The sequence below is a fragment of the Micropterus salmoides genome, unplaced genomic scaffold (assembly GCF_014851395.1).
Source record: "Micropterus salmoides isolate LMB-PRFRI ecotype aquatic unplaced genomic scaffold, ASM1485139v1 Ms_hic_scaffold_9, whole genome shotgun sequence".
Classification (NCBI taxonomy): domain Eukaryota; kingdom Metazoa; phylum Chordata; class Actinopteri; order Centrarchiformes; family Centrarchidae; genus Micropterus; species Micropterus salmoides.
The window spans coordinates 3,818,075-3,840,528 of record NW_024044681.1 but is presented as its reverse complement, the minus strand read 5'-3'; the positions used below and the strand labels follow the sequence as shown (position 1 = coordinate 3,840,528).

At 42.3% G+C, this 22,454-nt stretch overlaps 1 protein-coding gene and 1 pseudogene across 1 annotated transcript in view; both read right to left on the bottom strand.

Moving 5' to 3' along the window:
• Positions 1-22,454, bottom strand: part of LOC119896048 (NLR family CARD domain-containing protein 3-like) — a 67,165-nt gene that overhangs the window by 18,686 nt on the left and 26,025 nt on the right. The window lies entirely within an intron of this gene.
• Positions 1,302-16,614, bottom strand: LOC119894968 (annotated as a pseudogene).

Below are 22,454 nucleotides of genomic sequence, written 5' to 3'. Positions count from 1 at the left end.
TTCTCTTAGGAATAGTGGAGTCATCAAATCAAAGCTTCTTCACTTCAAACTATTCAGTCAGTGTAAGCATCATATAGCTTCATAACAATGTTTGAAAAAGCAAATACTGAATCTATTTGTTATTGTCTGATAGTTGAAATAGAGATTATTTATTTCTTCATTGAATTCATATAGTTTTATTATCATTTCTTTAAAAACATGATGTGGAATAGAAGCTGAAAACCAGGAGTTTAAGAGGTTCAGAGTGAATTATCCAGTGGAGATTTTTCTTGTTATATTCCATTCATCCATCCATCTTCATCCGCTTATCCGGGATCGGGTCGCGTGGGCAGCAGCTCCAGCAGCAAATTTCTCTTTCCCGGGCCACATTAACCAGCTCTGACTGGGGGATCCTGAGGCGTTCCCAGGCTAGTGTGGAGATATAATCTCTCCACCTAGTCCTGGGTCTTCCCCGAGGCCTCCTCCCAGTTGGACGTGCCTGGAACACCTCCCTAGGGAGGCGTCCAGGAGGCATCTTTACCAGATGCACAAAGGAGCAGCGGCTCTACTCTGAGCTCCTCGCGGATGGCTGAGTTTCTCACCCTATCTCTAAGGGAGACACCAGCCACCCGCCTGAGGAAGCCCATTTCGGCCGCTTGTACCCGTGATCTCGTTCTTTCGGTCATGACCCAGCCTTCATGACCATAGGCAAGGGTAGGAACAAAAATTGACCGGTAGATTGAGAGCTTTGTCTTACGGCTCAGCTCTCTTTTCGTCACAACAGTGTGGTAAAGCGAGTGCAATACCGCCCCCGCTGCTCCGATTCTCCGGCCAATCTCCAGCTCCAGTCTCCCCTCACTTGTGAACAAGACCCCGAGGTACTTCAACTCCTTCACTTGGGGTAAGGAGTCATTCCCTACATAGAGTTGGCACTCCACCGGTTTCCTGCTGAGAACCATGGCCTCAGATTTAGAGGTGCTAATCCTCATCCCAACCGCTTCACACTCAGCTAAGTGTTCGAAACATGCGGCCTCAAATCCGATGAAACGATTACAAAACGATCATCGATCTTCGGCCTAGGGTGCTCTGGTACTACGTACACGTACACGTACACGTTATGAGCATCCTTATGTTCGAACATGGTGTTCGTTATAGACAATCCATGACTAGCACAGAAGTCTAATAACAAACACCCACTCTGGTTTAGATCAGGGAGGCTGTTCCTCCCAATCACACCTCTCCAGGTATCTCCATCATTACCCACACCTGCCTGGCGCCTCACACCCTGGGCAACTCCAGAGAAGAATAGGCTCCATCCCCTATCAAGGAGTACGGTTCCAGAACAGAGACTGTGCGTGGAGGTCAGCCCCACCAGATCCAACTGGTAGTGCTCCATCTCCCGCACCAGTTCCAGCTCCTTCCCCCACAGAGAGGTGACGTTCCAAGTCCCCAGAGCCAGCCTCTGCCGCCTGGGTCTGGCCCTTGGCTTCCTCCGGGCAGGGTCTCTCTTCCTCTTCCTCGATTAGTCATAGGGGTCTTTATGAACCATTCTCAGTCTGGCCACTCACCTGGAACCACTTTGCCTTGGGAGACCCTACCAGGAGCACTAGGCTCCTGACAACACAACCTCCAGGCTCACATGGGCACGCAAACCTCCCCACCATGGTAAGGTGATGATTCCCGGAGAGGTCTTGTTGTATTAAGCATTTAAATGTGGAGCTCAACATTGCTCTGCCACTGTCAATGGACTAAACCACTGAAGAAGAAAAGAGACTTTAGCATTAAGATACTCAGTGTGGATCAGTATAATATCAGCCTTATGTCTACACTTTAGTGTCACCACAACATTTACATCATATTAATCTCAGCAGAGAAGAAAAAAATGGTGTCTGACCTCAGAGTCTCCAGTCTGCAGTGTGGACTCTCCAGAAAACCACACAGCAGCTTCATTACTGAATCCTGCAGCTTGTAGTTGTTACTCAGGTCCAGCTCTCTCAGATGGGAGGGGTTGGACTTCAGAGCTGAGGCCAGAGAAGCACAGCTGATCTCTGACAAACTGCAGCCCCACAATCTGAATAAAGAATAAATGATGAAGATAAAAATCCATTTCTAACCCAATCAGATGTGTTCAGGTTTTAAATGTGGAGCTCAACATTACTATGTCCTAATCAATGAGCTTTTCCCTAAAATGAGTAGAGGGAGATGTTAGCTAGAGCTAATTGCTTTCAGTTTCCAGCAGTTGTGGAAACAACAGACAGACTTTTATTGAAGGACACATTGTAACCTACACTGTACATTTACTGCCAGACTCACAACTTATTACTCGCTCGCTTTCAGAATCACTTTATGCCGATCTCTTCTCACATTCGCTCGTCCACTCACTCGCTATGCACACACACTGCAGTTAAGACGTGACTCTGCTGCTCCTATAACAGCACCTGTCACTTAACTGTCATTCGATGAAGAGAGGAAGCTATCAAAGCGTGATTTACCATGCTCACACAGTGTGCGGGGGAAAATCATTTGTTCCGCATTGAAGTGAAGTTTTAGTAGCAGTGCTCATAATTCAGCAGCAGCAATGCGCCGACTCCCTGTAATGTGCACGTCAATATTACCCTATTAATTAATATTTAGATAGCCTAATGGATTTGTGAAATCTGTGAATAATTAAACCCAAGCTTTAATAGTTGAGCAAATTTACTGTACAAACCTTGTCACTGAAATATGAAGGCAAAAAAAAACGACAACAAAAAACATTAAAAAACTAAATAATTGTTCAATTAATGGTGATTTTGATTTTAGGTGAAATCGTCCAGCACTAGTGGATCATCATAATGTCAGCACAACATTCATACACCTATTCATGTGAACACGTGTGTGTGTGTGTGTGTGTGTGTGTGTGTTCGTTCTGAAGGATCAATATCAGTGATCAGAAATTCTTTGTGAAAACACATTGAAACTTACAGAAAGCAAAGAAATATTTCTACTTCAACAAGTAAACTTCAATTTAAAAACAAATATTAGTTCAGAGGATCTTCTGTAAACAGATGTGACCATTTACCAAAACTTAGAAACATTTATTTACTTTAATGACTAACAGCGGACATTTTCTACAGTTTCTTTAAGAAACACAAGTCTACTAAACAAGTAGACTAAATTTAGTACAAGAAACATAAAAATATGAACAAAAGGACATTTACAACTTTATGGATGGAAGTTATGTATGAACAGAAATTAGCTTCAATTGTTAATTAAACATATCAGATCTACAATAGTAACAGAGAGTCAGTGAACTGACCTCAGAGTCTCCAGTCTACAGTGTGGACTCTCCAGAAAACCACACAGCAGCTTCACTCCTGAATCCTGCAGGTTGTTGAGACCCATGTCCAGCTCTCTCAGATGGGAGGGGTTGGACTTCAGAGCTGAGGCCAGAGAAGCACAGCTGATCTCTGACAACCTGCAGCGCCTCAATCTGAATAAAGAATAAATGATGGAGATAAAAATCCATTTCTAATCCAATCAGATGTGTTCATGTTTTAAATGTGGAGCTCAACATTACTATGTCCTAATCAATGAGCTTTTCCCTAAAATGAGTAGAGGGACTTTGTCATTGTGTTATTGTGGATCATCATAATGTCAGCCTTCTACAGACATCATCCAAATGTCAGCACAACATTCATACACCTATTCATGTCAACACAGATCAATAACATGCTGCTGATCTCAGGCCAGTGGACATTTTCTAAAGTTTCTTTAAGAAACACAAGTCTTTGTGACTACAGACTAAATTCCAGTCTGGAATAATGATCAAATCAGACATGTTGGTACTTGGTACATGTTATTTTCATTCTCTTCTGTTTCTTCTAATTCAGAACAACCACGTGTCACTTTATGAAAAATACTAAGACAGATTTTTTCTATAAAATTCCAAAATGACTGATATGAAATAAAAAGACTTTATGAAATGAATATGAATTGAAGTAAATCCAAAACCTTGCAGAGCTCTTTAACACCTGTCCCAGCACTTCTGAGGCTCATTTCAAAGCACAGATTTAGACTCTCCTCATCACCACTGTCATCTCCATCAACACACAGCTGACTGACTGTGAGCTTCATCCTCAGTCATCTTTAGAACTGGATCAACATGAATCCACTTTGAGTTCAGACTAAATTTGGAGCCAAACTCTTCAGACAGACAAAGTTTTAAAAAGAGCTGTTGTGATTTGTGCTCAGAGAAACCCAGAAAACAAGAGAACTGAAGGAAAGTTAAAACTTCTGTTATGGATTTCATTTGGAAGATATACACAGGACAAGAGCAGAATACATGAACTGACCTCAGAGTCTCCAGTCTACAGTTTGGACTCTCCAGTCCAGCAGACAGCAGCTTCACTCCTGAATCCTGCATATTGTAGTTTCCACTCAGGTCCAGCTCTCTCAGATGGGAGGGGTTGGACTTCAGAGCTGAGGCTACAACTTCACAGTGAGTCTCTGAGAGTCCACAGCGACAAAGTCTGTGATGACAGATAATATAAAACTTAAAATATAATAAAATCTGACTCTTTATTCTAAAAAAAAGACTCTTTTTTTTATTTGCATTTTGCATCACAAAGCACATTAACATGAGAGGCTGCAGCTCAGCTGCTCCTGTCCACATGTCCAAGTGTCCTTGAGGAACATAATGAACCACATTATTACTGCTTTGGACAAAAGTGTCTACAAATGACTGTAATGTGAACATGTCATATTGTGATTAACAGGTGCTGTGATTTGTGTTTGTTCAACTTTATTTTAACGTGATGTTCACTGAGCTGTAAAATCACTGCAGGTTGGAACTGCACTCGTATGGATTTACCTCAGTCATGTGCTTGTGTGTGTTTTGTGCATCTTTGATGCATCTTATGTCACTCCATCTGCTTTTCATCTGCCACTAAATTCATTTAATGACTCCTGTTGCATTGATAGTATAATTAGTACTAAAAACTGTATTATTACCATTTTATTGGTAATAGTTTTTCTCAAGTGGAGTTCAGCTGTTTAACAGCATCATTTCTTCTCTGAGCTTGATGATGATAAAATCCCTCCACTGAACTGAAGCTGCTGAGCTCTCCTTCACTGGCAGAATGAACCTGGAGGCCGTCCCAGCAGCTGACTGTGTAATGAGCTGCTGTCTGAGGAAACCAGCTGCTAAATACACAAAGACTGTGGCTGCAAATTCAATGAAAGCCACAGTGGAAATGTGTGTGTTACAGGTACCTCCCTGCAGCACCCAGAAACTGTTGGATTTGTCCTGAAATACAGGAAAGAATGATGAGACAGGGAGACGTGGCCTGTCGCTGCTGAAATCTCCTCATTTAGGAGGAAAACCAGTGGAGCATGCGCTCTTGATTACAGTCCCTGGGTAAACCACAGTCTCACAGCGCCACCTACTGTCCACAAACTGCTGCAGCAGATTTAACATTTTGGTTTCCAAACCACATTACTCATATAAACAGCAAAGAAAGTCCTTTTCAAAAGTGGAAACATACAGATATAATCTCAAATTATCAAACACCATCAAATCTAATAATTACATTCACACAAATGTGCTCACACTCTAGTGGGCATCACATGTGCTGCTGTTTTCTCTGCATATCTTGCCTTTAGTGTTTCTGCTGTGAAATGGTGCAGAAAGGAAACACATTGTCTGACAGTTTGTGTTTGCAAACTGATATTATTTCTCACATTAAGTTTTAAAAACGCTCTCTATCAGTGAACATTACTGAAGTAGCTTTGGAATTTACCAGTTTACAGACCAGTCCTTTCAAATCCTACCAGAGAGAGAGCTTCCTTACTGTTTCTAAATCAAACTCATTTCTAATGCAGCAAAACACATGAAGAGACATTCATTGTTGGAACTAAAAATGTAAAGTGACACCTTTTATTTAATGAGGATGGAGAGGGGGATGTTCTGTTCGCTCTTCAAGAGGGAGGATGGCCTCCCCTCACATCCTCTCAAATCAAACAATAATTAGAGAAAATGGACAGAACAGTCCTTCATATGAAACAGCTCCCAAACTGCAGAGAAAAACTAGAAGATCAATAACTGCATGAAAGCTTCAAGTGCCGTTAGCTCCAGCAGATCACAGATACGACATGTCTGTGTGTCTGTATAGAAGAAGAACAAGAAACAGACACAGTATAGAAACAGAGTGCAGACACTGGATCAGTGGAAAAATAAAAAGACTGCTGGGATAAAATGATGACTGTCAAAACATTTTCAGCACAAACTCTTAATCCTCAAGTTTTCCTGCTGGATTTGTATCAAGCCTCCATCACCCAATGTCATGATCATGTCCTGAGTTCTCTGTGTGCTGTATTTTGATTCTGGTTTCCCTGTTTCTGGGTTTTGGTTTTGTATCTGCATTTTAGTCCTGTCATCTGTTCTGTTTAGTTCTCTGAGAGTTTATTTATTGAGCAGTTCGTTTAGATTCCCGGTTGCTGTTCTGTTAGTTTAGACTTCATAGTTTGCTTGCTACCTCAGTGTGCTTCCTCTACCTGATGTTGTAGTTTATCTGGTTATGATCTGTCAGATGGTGTTTAGTGGTGTTCTGGTATTTTCCTTATTTCTGATCTGTTCCATGTTTACTGTTGTTCTGTATATGTTCCCTACCCCGTTCTGTGTAACAGTTGGTCCATGTTTTCTGTTTTGGGCCTTGTTGATTCCATTGTTCATTTGCAGGTTCTTTTTAGCTCACTTTGTACCCGTCTGTCTTTTATCTCAAGTTTAGCCCTGCATTTTAGTTCTGTGCCTTAATTATTGTATTTTTACTTACTTCTTGTTCTGTGTTTGCATTATTTTGGTTTTGTTTAATCCTAGCTTCAGTCTGTTTTCCCTGTCAGTTGTCGGTTATTTAAGATCTGTCAGCTTGTGTCTGGATTAATTTGTTTAATTTATATTATTATATATAATATAATATTATTCTGTTACATCATTTTTTTTATATGGTCTGTGTTTAGTGTTTAGTAACCTGTGTTATGTCTGTTCCCCCAGTAATTCCTCAGCATGCCTGTCTCTCTGTTCCCCTGCTGTCTATCTGCCTGCCTGTCTCGTTAGTCCTGATCCGTCTCACCTGCGTTGCTCCTGCCTGCTCGTTAGTCCCTGGTGTATATATGTTTGGTGTTTCTGTTCAGTCACGGTCCGGTCACTCTCGTAGATGTGTGTTCTGCCTGATTCCTGTTACGTTGGACTTTGCAAGTCGTCACTATCTATAAGCCTTGTTCTTTTGTTGGATTAAAACCTTGGAACTGTATCTCTGCTCTCAGTGTCTTGCATTTGGGCTCTCTTCTGCTTTGCGCTCATCGATCGTGACACCCAAAGAAAGATGATAGAAGATACTTGTGTCACTAACTTGATGGAAAGAAAAAAGAAATGTTTGTAGACATTTGGAGTTTAACACATGTAGAATTATTTCAATAAGCAGCTTTAATACTAGTTTAGGAAACTTTTATAGTGTGGAGTTTTATGTTGCTTTACAGTGTTGATAATCACATCTGGACTTACTGAGCCTTTCTGCAGTTCCTCACAGCTCCAATCAGTCTCCGTCGTCCCTCATCTGATGTGTTGTACTTCTCCAGGTCCAACTCATCCAGAAAATCCTCTGACATCTGCAGCATGTAGGCCAGAGCTGAGCAGTGGAACACAGAGAGTTCCTTCTTGGATCTGTTCTCTGACTTCAGGAACTCTTGGATCTCCTGATGTACTGAGAGGTCGTTCATCTCCGTCAGACAGTGGAAGATGTTGATGCTTCTGTCAGGAGAGATCAAGTTCATGATCATCTCCTTCAGGTTGTTGATGGCTCCCTGGATGATTTGTGGACTGTTGTCTGTCCGACCCAGCAGGCCTCCTAAGAGTCTCTGGTTGGACTCCAGAGAGAGGCCATGAAGGAAGCGAACAAACAGGTCCAGGTGGCCATTTTTGCTTTGGAGAGATTTCTCCATGGAACTCCTCAGGAAGTCCTCCAGTCCCTTTTTGTTCCTGCTGGTGAAACAGTGGAACATGTAGACTGCAGCCAGAAACTCCTGAACGCTCAGATGAACAAAGCAGTAGACTGTTTTCTGGAAGATCACACTCTCTCTTTTGAAGATCTCTGTACAAACTCCTGAGTACACCGAGGCCTCTGTGACATCAAGACCACACTGCTCCAGGTCTTCTTGGTAGAACATGATGTTTCCTTTCTCCAGCTGTTCAAACGCCAGCCTCCCCAGCTTCAGAAGAACCTCCCTGTCAGCCTCCGTCAGCTCCTGTGGACTCGTCTCATGTCCCTCATCGTACTTCTGCTTCTTCCTCTTTATCTGAACCAGCAGGAAGTGTGAGTACATGTCAGTCAGGGTCTTGGGCAGCTCTCCTCTCTGCTCTGTAGTCAACATGTGCTCCAGAACTGTAGCAGTGATCCAGCAGAAGACTGGGATTAGACACATGATGTGGAGGCTCCTGGAGGTCTTGATGTGTGAGATGATTCTGCTGGACAGCTCTTCATCACTGACTCTCCTCCTGAAGTACTCCTCCTTCTGGGCGTCAGTGAAGCCTCGTACTTCTGTTACCCTGCCACACACGAAGGAGGGATCTGATTGGCCGCCGCAGGTCTGGAAGTTATCCAGACGAGAGCCGAGGGAAGCAGATTCCCCTTGATGAGGTTTGTCAGCAGCAGGTTGACTGATGACTTCTGTGTGACATCAGACACAACCTCACTGTTGTGGAAATCCAATGAAAGTCTGCTTTCATCCAGGCCGTCAAAGATGAACAACAGTTTCCAGACGGCGAGCTTCTCTGCTGGGACCTTCTGTAATGTTGGATTGAAAACATGGAGCAGCGTGAGGAGACTGTGCCGCTCATCTTTGATCAAGTTCAGCTCCCTGAACGAGAGCAGAACCAGCAGACTGACATCTTGGTTTTCCGAGCCCTCTGCCCAGTCCAGAGTGAACTTCTGCACCGAGAAGGTTTTTCCAACGCCAGCGACGCCGTTGGTCAGAACCACTCTGATGGCTCCCTGTTGGCCAGGTAAGGCTTTAAAGATGTCCTGGCACCTGATTGGAGTGTCATGGAGGGTCTTCTTCTTGGAAGCTGTCTCAAGCTGCCTCACCTCATGCTGGGTATTAACCTCTTCACTCTGTCCCTCTGTGATGTAGAGCTCAGTGTAGATCCTGTTGAGGAGGGTTCCACTTCCTGTTTCATCACTTCCTTCAGTCACACGTTCACATCTCCTCCTCAGACTGATCTTATGTTCATCTAAAACCTCCTGCAGACTGCCATCCACTGTCACAGAAGAAAGAATCATTAGTGGGAATTATTCATTAGCACCAACATAAAAACAACCAGTAAGAAAAATGAATCCTATTGAAAATGTTTCTGATTGGCTGAGACAGCAACATTTTAAATGCTGCGAGGCAAAGAAAGAATCCTGTTTTCAGACATGAGGACATCAGCAGACAGATGGACAGTCTTACTTTGTACAGAGCTGCTCTGATTGGCTGTCTGCAGTCCAGCTCTGGTTCTGGATCTTTTTCCACACTGGGGACAGGAGGAGTGTCCTGATGAAGCAGACTGGTCCCAGTATGAGGCGATGCACCGTCTGCAGAACCAGTGTCCACAGCTGGTAGAGACTGGATCCTTCAGGACGTCCTGACACAAAACACAGCAGGACGGCTGCTCCTCCACAGAAACATGACTCCTCTTCCTCCCTCTGTGAAGACATGTTGTCATGGTTTAGGCTTTTATTATTTCCTGTTATTTTTTGTTAACTGCTTCCTTTTGTCTTTGTGTTTCCTGTTTTACTTTGGTATTTTCCTCTCATCTCGTTTCGGTTCACTTCACTTCCCCCTTGTTTGATTTTCTGCTCCTCCCTGATTAAGTTCACTTGTGTCTCATTATCTTGTGCTCATTTAGTCTTGCTGTTCCCCTCTGTCTTTGCTTGTTCCTCAAGGGAATTTGTCAAGCCCTATCCTACGTGTTAGTTTCCTCCTGGACTGTGTATTTCCTCGTGCTGTTGGAATGCCTGTTTCTGGACTTTAGATTTTGATTCTTGCATGCTCCCTACAGGTGTCTGAACAGTACATACTCTGCCTCTGCTGTCTGCATTTGGGCCCAATCTCATGTGTTCCTGCTCCTCTATAAGCAGTTACTGTGTGATACATTTGTTTAGATCTAAAACGATTTGTTGCTTGCTGATTAAAATATCCAGATTTGACCGACACTGTGTGTAGAAGCTCATGGTCACAAAGAACAGTACAAGTGTTGTTACTTTTCTGTTTGAACTCAGCTTTCTGTCTATAATGAAGATGCTCTTTATTCTTCTTTATTTCAACACTCCTACTGACCGCGTTGTGTTAAAGAGAGAGTATGCTGCTTCCTAGGGGTTTGTCACATATCTAAGTTAATTCCAAACCTCAGTGATAAAATCCTCTTCACAAATAAGGAATTGTAATGTAACTTGAATGAATCTCAACAGTGCGACCACCAGGTGCTGCTGGCTGCTGTCCGGTCCAGTGCACAAGTCAAACTGGTCTCTGTGAGTGAATTATTGTAGAAGCAGGTGTACAATGACCACAAACCTCTCAAAGACATTTTCAAAGATCCCTGCTCTCATTCAGAGAATGTGCCTGCAGTGGTAAGATATCAGTGTCAAGTACTGGAGGGAAAGCCATGGAGCTGCCTGACACACCATCACGAGCTCAACTGACCTGCAACACACCAGAGCTGGATGGATTGGAGTGTGCTGCTATGCTCAACTATGTCTCAGTAAGTGAAAAAGACAAATACAGAGCTTCAGGACTGCACAAAAGGGGAGCTAAGTCTGCTGCAGCACATAGTCCACCAGGGTTGGTCAGAGCACAGGAGAGATGATGCTGATCAGACATATTGCCAGTTAACAGTGTGTGATGGAATACTGTACAAAGGGCTGCGCATAGTGTTGCCCCCCCACCTTGCAATACCACGTTAGGGCTCATACACCAGTCTCACCTGGGGATTGTGAAAAGCAAGCAGAGCCCATTTATCCAGGTATGAGTGCTGAGATAGAAGACATGCTGAGGTGTGCAGTGTCTCAAAGTCAGGCTGCAGCCGTATTCAGGCAACACAAGTCACTTCACACATGACGGGCTGTTAACTGAACTCAGCTGAGTCTGCACCAGCGGCGTTGCCAGGCTCTTGAAACATTACGGCTTAGCCCGGACCTGAAATGTTTTCACCCGATATGTTTTTCTCCTGTAATATCATCCCTGCTGAGTCATAATTTAGTCTTCCCTCCTCTTTGTGTCTTTGTTTGGGGAAGTCCATCCATCCATCGTCAACCGCTTATCCTGCGTACAGGGTTGCGGGGGGGCTGGAGCCTATCCCAGCTGACATTGGGCGAAAGGCGGGGTACACCCTGGACAGGTCGCCAGTCAATCGCAGGGCTGTTTGGGGAAGTAACTTCTTTAAATGTGCATGTGGCTCCTTTTCACCTCAATGAGAAATTTATTAATTTTAATTCAGTTAGAAACTCCTGGACTTAAATAGCTCCTGTGTTTAAGCAGCTTTTCTCATGTTCAAAACTTTTTGCATATTCAGAATCTCTACCACATACACTAAAGTATTGGGACACCCTTCCGAATCATTGAATTTAGGGTTTCTATCAAGCATCTAGGCATGCAGACTGCTTCTATAAACTTTTGTGAAAGAATTAGGTGTGGGGGGGGGAAAGTGGATACAGCATAGTATTGCGATATTTTCCGTGGCAATATTGTATCAATACACAGACGTCAAGTATCAAACTTAAAATATAAGAATTGTACATGAGAATTTTACTTTTTGGTAAAAAAATTTTTTTTTAATCACTTGCTTTTTCAGTCCACGAGAAAAAGAGTTTTCCTTTGGGGACACAATTTGAAGTTGGACAAGGTAATAAATTGCAACATATCGCAATATGTTTCAATCAATCAATAATATCGTATCATGCCATATGTATCGTGATAATATTGTATCACGGGGTGTCTGGTGATCCCCACCCTTAAAAAGAATGGGTTGCTTTCAGGAGCATAGTGAATTCAAGCGTGGTACCCTGATAGGTTGCCATCTGTGCAATAAGTCCATTTGTGAAATTTCCTCACTATTAAATATTCGACGGCCAACTGTTAGTGGGATTATAACAAAGTGGAAGCGATTGGGAGCAACAGAAACTCAGCCACGAAGTGGTAGGCAACATATCCAAAGAAGGTTAAAGTCAAGGGCAACTGGACTTGGCTGAAGATACTAGAAGACGTTGTGTCAGAACTTCTTCAGTTCTGAAATGACCAGTAGGGAAACAGCTATTTAACCTCCGTGAGAACATTTTCCAGGATCATCGATACCGCTGGTTCGTTAGTGCTCCTGGCTGTGGTAACGACAGTCATTATGGTTGTTAGAACCACGTATGACAAGTCTGAACGACCATCAGCGCAGACTGCGAGCCAGGCCTTCTAGTCCAACACCTGTGCCTGACCCCACAAATGTGCTAGAAGAGTGGTCAACGATTCGCATGGACACACTCCTAAACCTTGTGGACTGCCTTCCCAGAAGAGTTGAAGCTGTTATAGGTGTAAAGGGTGGGCCAACTCCATATTAAACCCTACAGATTAAGAATGGGATGTCATTAACCTTCACGTGCATGGAAATGCAGAGACCCCAAACTTTTGGCAATATAGTGTAGCTGTGTTCTGACACATCCAGAAAAAAAGTTGCAATATTTTGAGAAACAAAGTTGTAATATTACGAGAATAAAGCAGTCTAATGAGAATAAAGTCATACTATTTTAACGACCTGCCCTATATTCTGCTGATTATTTAGTTATTGCTCTGCTGATATGTTAGTATCCCCTTCAGACCTACTGGATGAGAGAAGCGCACTGCTCTTCATCCGAGGTGGAAAACCGAAGCTGAAAACACTTGTGATCATACATAAATTTCACCACAAATTCACACAAATGTTAACTTCAGCACCTCAGATCAAGTGCAGCTCACAGCAGCTGCAGAGGGAAGCATCCTGGAGCAGAGACACAGTCAGGAGATGTCTCCCCCACTACCGGGCGACGCATCAATTTCATTTCCTGAAAAACTCCTGGACTGAGGCCAAGCTCAACTTTCTATGCCATAATCACCATACGTGGCAGGGGGGGTGAAACCCCCTCAAAGACTGGATTTGTAACTTTCTACAAGTTAAAAATTGAAATAAAATTCAGCAGACTGAAACAGTTCATTGAACAAGTCTACCACTTCATTGGTTGGTCAAAATGCCAATATAATGTTTACATAATATTTAGAAGTGGTGGCCGGGGTAAGTAAGATAATATTGGCCTAGTAATTCACACTATTGCATTGTTGCTCAGTTGTGATAGTGTGTATTAAACTTAAGAAAGGGAGATGTAATGTATTCTTACAGCACAAGGAGCACGGTTGTAGAAAACAGTCCATGTTCTCTGTACTCCCCGGCCACTGTACCTCACCCACAGTGTGCAGCGGCACAATGAAGCCGCACAGTGAGCACCTCACGTCTCCTTCGTTCAGTCACGGTAGCAGCATTTTACAATTACGTCCTTCACTGTTTTAAAGTCACTCTGGGCAGCTTAGCTTGAGTTAGTTAGCTTTGAACTGAGCTTAGAAGTGGTCTAAACACACAGCATGTAACAGCGGTGTCACAGGTTCAAGTTCACACGTAGCCTTGTTTTGTATGTCACTGTGTTCTGTGTTTTTTTTGGGGGGGGCACCCAAAGGGTACAGGACCAGTACTCTGGAGGTTCTCCTTTGGACCAGTCACTCTTCATAGACACACAGCTGGATCCTCCAGCTGTGGATCATGAATGAATGAATGAATGAAACCTTTATTTGTCCCACAGTGGGGAAATTGCAAGAAATTGGAGCAAGATGATGTAAAACCTCCAGCTTGTCGTTCACCCCATTTAAGCACTCTTTAAGTTAACAGTCTCTTACTTTGTGTCTGAGGGTCCAGGTTCAGTACTGAAGTCTGGAGGAATTCCTCCTTTGGACCAGTCACTCTTCATAGACAGACAGCTGGATGCTGCAGACTCTGCTCTCTGTCTGTTGGACTGAACTCTGCAAACACCAAGATGTTTTTATTCAGATCACATGAATCCTTGATATATTCTCTGATGAAGCCATTCAGGAAGCTCTAAACACACAAACTGCTGCTGCTGTGGATCATTAGGAGCTTTAAAGTTTGTATTGGTCCTCTTAGATCAGATTCCAGCTTCTCTAGGTGACTGACAGCTGCACAGATACTAAGAGGAAGACGGCACCAATGATTTCTCTTTGTCTGTGGCACAAATGTAGAAATAAAGCAATACAGGCCAGAAAAAAAGGCAAACATTGTTTATACAATATGCACATAGCATGGAGAGAGAGAGAGAGAGAGAGAGAGAGAGAGAGAGAGAGAGAGAGAGAGAGAGAGAGAGAGAGAGAGAGAGAGAGAGAGAGAGAGAGAGAGAGAGACAGAGAGAGAGAGAGAGAGACAGAGAGAGAGAGAGAGAGAATGGTAAGTGTAGATTTTGCTCATGAAGCCTAATGTTATTCTACAATCAGCAAACAGCAAAACATTAGCAGCAAACACTGAATGAGTTAGTAGCAGTTCTCTTACTTTGTGTCTGAGGGTCCAGGTTCAGGACTGAAGTCTGGAGGAATTCCTCCTTTGGACCAGTCACTCTTCATAGACAGACAGCTGGATCCTGTGTCTGAGGGTCCAGGTTCAGGACTGAAGTCTGGAGGAATTCCTCCTTTGGACCAGTCACTCTTCATAGACAGACAGCTGGATCCTGTGTCTGAGGGTCCAGGTTCAGGACTGAAGTCTGGAGGAATTCCTCCTTTGGACCAGTCACTCTTCATAGACAGACAGCTGGATCCTGCAGACTCTGCTCTGTCCTCCTCTTCCATCTTCTGGACTTCAGTTCAGGTGTTTTGTTGTTCCAGCACAGCTGGTGTGTTGTCTGTGTTCAGGATTAGATTCTGGTCTAAATGGTGACAGGTAGGAAATACAGCCAGTAAATCTGAAACTTGTTGTCCAGCTTTATATTGTACAGCCACAGTAACACGGTTCACTCACATTTCACATGCATTTACTGTCATCACTGTCCAACCTGCTCACACAGCCACACAGCTGTGACCATAGACCACGTATTACCCTTTACATGGTCTACACCTCTCCCTGCAGGTTTTAGTTTCTAGGCTCCGCCCCTGCTTCCAGCTGCTGGGCCTGATTGCTAAATGAGTTCCACTGGCGTCTAATTTGGAGGAAAGAGCTGAATGTAGGAAGATGGTTGATACAGCTGGTGGATCACGGGCTAATCTGAGCAGACAGTATCAGGCAGCCACAGCTGACCTATATGGCAAGCCACTAGTGCCATAAATCATCACTATTCTAACAGGTTTTACGGTGCAATAGTGACCTTCAAACTGCCAAGACTTCACTTTTTACGCTGCTCTGTGTCACCAGGGACGGTGTAAAAATGATCTTAACTGATAATTGTCTTCTTTCAGCAGTACAGAAGAAAACGCTAGTGCCAGTGTCTTTGTCCTTCATACAGCACACCTGGGGTCCAAATCCTGATCAAGACAAATCTTTAGTAAGGGTCCCCAGGCTTTTGCTGAGATCGTACCCAGCATGCACGTTCTGTAGGGCTGATTGACAGGCTATTTGTTTGTTTGTTTGGGAAGCCTAAAGTAAAGCCCAAGCATGTACTTCATCACAATTACAATTTATTAAATGTTAAGACAAAAAACAAGTAACTACTATTTCTATCTGATTCACTATTATTTATTAAAGTTCTGTTAATACTGTAAAATACTGCACATCCACAATCCTTTTTATTTTATTTTGTACATTTCATTATATAATATTTTCTACTTACCTACTATTATTCTATACCTATCTATTATTATTTATATTCCTTAATACCTTGATATGCAAAGTTAGCAACTGGAACAAAAGAATTTCCCCTCTGGGATCAATGAAGTATTTCTGATTCTGAACCGATGAGCACGAGTAAAGGTGAGACATGGCTTTATGTGCTGGTGCAGCCTGAGAGCACCGACTCAGCAATCAGACATCACTGGGACTAAATTAACATTTACACAAGGCAGTAATTACACGAGGACAGGAAGTAACAACACATGAGGAAAACACAAATTCAAAATAAAACAGGAAATGAAGGAAAAAATGACAATACAAGAGCCCGAGACTGATGATCACGTTCCATAAGTAAATTAGGCTACAGCTACCAAACTTTTAGCTTTTCTATACGTTATTGCTTGTAACACATATTGAATGAAGATTATGATTATAGATAATGTTAGACATATTATACATACATACATACTGTATATTGGCATTGTTGAAGAGGCCGGCTGCGACTTTCCCTGCGTTACCTATAACCTGCCTACGTAACACGTAGCATCAGCTGCACGTGAGAAAGGACAACAAACAGCTGCTGAGCCGTTCATCATAAACTTTGGCTTTAAAACTTCATACAACAAGACCCAAACAAAGAAGCGCTGAACGCAGATAGGTTAGTAACCTGTGGTGAGTGAACAGGTTTAGCTCAGTATTGACCATCTAATGTTAGCTTGCTTCAGCTACGACCTAAGGGAGGTTTGTGAATGAGCGTTTGTTTACTTGCCAAACTTGTGGTGGTCGATTTTTAGGTCCCGCTGGCTGCCGTCATGTTAATTATTACTGTTGGCTAGAAAGAGGTATCAGGTTTATTGTTGATCATGTAGCCTTACAGTTTTATTTAGTTATAATGTTACACTGGTTTGAGAGTCTGCAGGATGTGTTGACTTACAGTAGTTTAAGCTGTCAATGATTGTATTGCACATTATGGTTGTGCTCTGTAAGTTAAAAACAGGTTACAGGTTTATTGTTGATTATGCAATGTCACAGTATTATTTAGTTAACGTTACACTGGTTTGAGAGTCTGCAGGATGTGTTGACTTACAGTATTTAATAAGCTGTCAATAATTCCATTGCACATTACACTCTGTAAATGAAAAACAGGTTACAGTTACAGAATTCCTTATAGCTACTCAGTTTTATTAGCAACCTGGATTGAACGCAGAAGGTGATACAACATTCGTAATAACCATGAGAGACTTGAGACTTGGACTCTAGCTCAAAGACTTGTGAGCATATCTGCCATCACCCTCTCTGTAGTGGAAAGGCGTTTGGAGTGCGTTCGGGACCTAATCTGCGACCCTCCAGAGAGATTATATTTATTTCTTTATTAATAAACATCTTATAACAGTGTAGTTGTTGGATATTAAAAATAGGCCTACCTAAAATGATGCATCCTTTTTTTCCAAACTAAATGTTGTAGTATAGCCAGCAGTATATCACTAATGTGTAAGGTGATTTTGGGAACACTACCTTGTATCTGAGTGAAGTTACTGAATATTTCTGCAGAATGTGTTTTCGGTGTTGCACTTTGTAGACGGTCCCTGCGGCTGCACGTAGACACCAATGTTATTTGTGCCGCTCGTAGGTGAACATTTACTTGTAGCTTGTTGTCTAACGTTACTTAACTACGATAGTAAAGAGGCCTCGTTTGTGTTTTAAACACGTCTGCGTTTATGAGTTATTAATCCCGGAAGTTCGAATCTGTGAATATATTTCCAACTTTACCGAAGTCTGTGAATCAACGTGCAGGAGAGCGACGAACAAACTACATTCAGAAGCAGATATCTACAGAAATATGCATCAGGTAGATAAACAAAGTGAAGCCACGCCTGCGACACATCTGAGACTATCAGCTGTTAATTCAGCCACCTGAGTCACACCTGAGTCACACCTGAGTCACACTGACTTCACTCTGATTTCTTTCCTCTACAGTCCACAGGGAGAAAACTGCCTCTGACAGGAAAAGAATGTAAATGTTGGATTAACACTCACTCTGCCTCAACCTTCAGTTTTCCTCCTCCTGCTCTGGAAATGGAGACTGAACTCTTTCAGTTTCAGGTTCTTCTTCTTCTTCTAAGATTCCGGCAGTGTGGACGCTTATGAGCGTATTACTGCCCTCCACAGGTCAAAGTTTGAACTAAATTCTTACATACAGTCCTGTGTCATGCAAGAATGAAGGACTGGCTTGGAGATCAGTTTATGCTCGTCACTGTGCCCAAACAAAGATAAAACAGAAAAAGCCTCAACTCAAGTCCTGACAGTTTATTAACGAGTACATTTCTTTCTGCCCTATACTTTCTGCATTCCAGGAAAACATGCCTTATTGTCTCAAGACTCCCACATTCACACAAGCCAGAAACATGCTTCCCTAAAATGCACAAAGAATAATTTAATCCACAGTGCCCCAACCTCAATCTGCACATTTTAACTGAGTCCCTGCGGGACAAAATGTTACATAAACATCTCTTCCTAACTTTGGGTTGTATAGAAAAGTAGTGTCTGCCTCTAATTTCCTTTTCCCACCCTCTCTGCCATTCTTTTATTAAGCCCTCTTTAATTCTCTCCCTAATGATACATGGACATCTACTTCTCTTCCTAAGCTTTCTTTTGCAATATTATCCACTCGTTCGTTCCCCCTCACCCCAACGTGCCCGGGAACTCAGCAGAAACTGATGTTGCAAATAAACCTAGTTCTAAAAACCACATTCAAGATGTCATTTACAATGTCAGGTCGGGCTTTAGATTTTCCTACTTTCAAATTTTCTAGAGCACCTGTAGAATCAGAGCAGATAATGACTTCTCTAGGTTTGACTTCCTCAATCCACCATAGAGCCCATAAAATTGCCATTAATTCAGCAGTGAGGACAGAGCTTCCATTAGAAATACGTCGACCAATTTCCAACCCTAACTTCTCCACATACACCCCAAATCCAGCTCTCCCACTAACTGGATCTCTAGATCCATCTGTATAAACAATCATTGTGCTCCCACTAATTGAATTAAGATATTCCTCTATTTTTGGTGCCACTTCCCACTTATCTTTTCCCTGAAGAAAACCAAGCTCGATATTTATTTCAGGCATCACCCAATATGGTATTGGTGACCAACTTATATGCTCTACAGTACCTCCCTGATCCATGCTCATCTTACCTGCCCACTGATTTACTATGTCAAAAAATGTTTTGTATCTATTAGCTCCTGCAACCTCTTGCAACAGACACCTTGCTGGGAAGGTACGATTACACCCACTAAGTTTGACCCAGTATTGTAACCCTAACTTAATGCGTCTTAACCATAAGGGCATTTCTCCCATTATCTTTTGCCCATACATCTTTAACTGAGTATCGACACCTCTCTTTTTAATGAAGACTACGGTCTTCGTTTTCCCAATTGCAAACTTGAATCCCCATGCAAATGACCATCTTTCCACCACATTAACTGCCTCTTGTATTTTACCCTTAATATGGTTTATGTTCTTTCCCCTTTTCCACAAGGCTCCGTCGTCAGCAAACAGCGACTGTCCAATATCACCCTGAACTTGAGAAAAAACATCATTAATCATAATGGAAAAGAGTATAGGGCCAATGACACTGCCCTGAGGAGTACCGTTCTCTACCATATACCTTCCTGATACAGCTGTCCCGATTCTGACTTACTATACTTCTCTCAAATAAGAATACTTTAATCCAATTATATGTCCTAGCTGCTATTCCGATCATTTTTAATTTTATCATAAATCCAAACCATATCATATGCCTTCTCTACGTCAAAGAACGCTGCCATTACAGATTCTTTATTAACTTTCCTTATCTCTGTTTCTAAGCACATAACAGGATCCATAGTTCCTCTACCCTCCTAAACCCACTCTGATGAGGTGATAAAATTCCTCTGTTTTCCATGTAAAATGATAATCTTTATGTTTATGACGTAAGTGCTATTGGCCTGTAGTTCATTGGACTTGATCCATTTCTATCTCACATATATATTTAAACCTTTCCCATTTTGCACTGCTAAATACCCACTTCCCCACTAATTCCCCTTGCTTCTTATTTTTTTGTAATAAAACACTACACCATACTGGAAATGATCACTACCTACTGATGTTTCTTCTGATCGATCCCACTCACACATTCCCGCTAAATTCCTAGAAACTAAAGTTAAATCTAATAGAGACGTGTTCCCTGTGTGCACATCTACTCTCATCTCCCATCATTTAAGCAAACCATGTTCCTCTCTTCTAGCAGTTCTTCTATTACCTCACCATTTGCATCTGTTACTCCTCCCCATAACGTGCCATGTGCATTAAAGTCCCCACATACGACCATCCAGCCCCACCATTTGTGTCAGCCGCCCCAACTCTAATTTCCTACAAGGATAATAATAGTTTATAATTACAAACTCTCCCTCACTTGTCCATATCTCTACAGTAACATATTCTTGCTTTTTTCCCCCTACACATTTCTCTAAATGAAATATCATTCCCAATAAATGTTGCACATCCTCCCCCTTCTCCATCCCCCTATCACACCTAACAGAGGCATGTCCTGCATCCTGAAATCTAAATTTGGTCTCAACCATGTTTCCTGTACACAAATGACATCTGGTTTATTGGGGAGATCATCAATGTACTTTTTAAATTCCTGTCCATTAGACAATAAACTTCTAGTAGCAAGAGGACCATTATTAATATTATCCAACCCATGCTTGCTCCTGGCTTGCTTGACTGCTAAGCTCATTCCTCACCTCCTCCCATGTTAACCCGCTGATATTTAGGCGATGAGCTGCTGCCTTTACGATTTACGACTTTCTTATTTCTCTCTGTTTTAGACTTAACCTCCATTGTAGCATTTATCACCCCTGCTATGAAAGTGACTAGCTTCTTTAAATCCACCATTAATATTCCCTCCTTTGCCTGATCTGGTTCTGTAATGGGTTGCCCCCCCCTTACTGACCATCTTCACTGCCTCTGCATGTGACTTTATTCTGAATTTGCTGTACTTTCATTTCCCTTTTCACCACCTCACATAAGCCACACTATGATTTCCCCCACAGTTACAACATTTTGGTTGCTCATGATTACAGTGACATCTTCTCCACATCTAGCACACCTTCTTCTGCCTTTACGTACATTTGCTGTATGTCCAAACCTTTGACAGTTGTAACACCTCATTGGTTTCAGTACATACTCTGTTACGCTATAACTCAAAAAACCTAGTGTTACATTCTTTGGGAGCATTTCTTCCTCAAACTCCAGTACCACATGCTCACTGTGCTTCCTCCTGCAGCCTTCCAGCGTCTTTTAGACTTTCTCCTTTTAGATTTCATTTGATTTCCTCTGACCGGCACCCCCCAAATCACTCCCTTACTCCACTTACTTCCTTGTACTTATTACTTTGAATCTCCCAATTTCTTTAATCCTTCCAGCCCGCTCTCTCTGTTCTTCGTTTTTACAACTGATCATTAAATTGCCATCTCTCATCACCTTGGCTACTACAATGTCCCCGACCTGGTTTCTCAAGACAGTTGTCAATTTCACTCATTGATGAAATTCCCCTCTTCTCACCAAATCTCAGTATGATTTTATACTCCAGCCCTTCTTGACCTTTCTGCTTTAATCCTTTCCCGTACTCTTCATTACTCCTGATCCTCATCTTCCTCTGATATTTCTTTTCTTTTTCCTCCTGACGTCTCTTATTCTCACACCTTGTGTTCTTTCTGTCCTCCTCTCTGTGTTCTTTGTGTTCTGCTTCCAGCTGTTTGAATGTTCCAGGCTGGGATGTTCTGGCTGGCTGATGGCTTAGTTCAGGGCTGGGGGGACTTTTTCTTTGGATCTTTATGTTCATGCTCCACATTATAAGAAGAGGAAATGAGGAGCCCACACACTGATTTAGGATGTGAGAAGTTGCACTGAAAGATCTTTTGGATCTCATCTCTCTGTCTCTCAGCGGGCTGCCAAACCTGGACCGAGAGAACTGCTGTCTTCACAAGTCAGGACTTTTTCTTCCTTTAACGTGAACAATTGTTCTTCATGTGCAGTTTCCAGCTTTAGATTTCAATCAAAAGGAAAGTGCAATAAGAAGCTTTGGATTTTTTTCCTCTCACGTTGCAACGACATGATTGAAAAATGAAGGATTTCTGTCTGTTCTTCACTCACAAAGAACGTTTTCATCTGCTTTGTGTTCTGTGCATGTAGCCAGCTTTGGACAGAGATTTTGGGAAGAGAGACAAACAGTCAAGTCTATTAGAGCCTTTTTCTGAACCAAAGTGCCTCTAGTCAACTGTAGTGGGACTATTCCTGTGTGTCTAACCTGCTGAGTCAGCATTTATTTAGCTAAAAAAAATAGGTTTATTAAAACATGTAAAAAAATACAAACTAATAAAACAAATCAGTCGACTGTAAGATACTGCAAAAAACCCCAGCTAGATAATGTTTTTTAAACTAATAAATTAACTGTTTGATGCTGTGAAAGTACTAAAAAGCAGTTCATCCTGTATTTCTCATTAACGGTACAATACTGTAAAC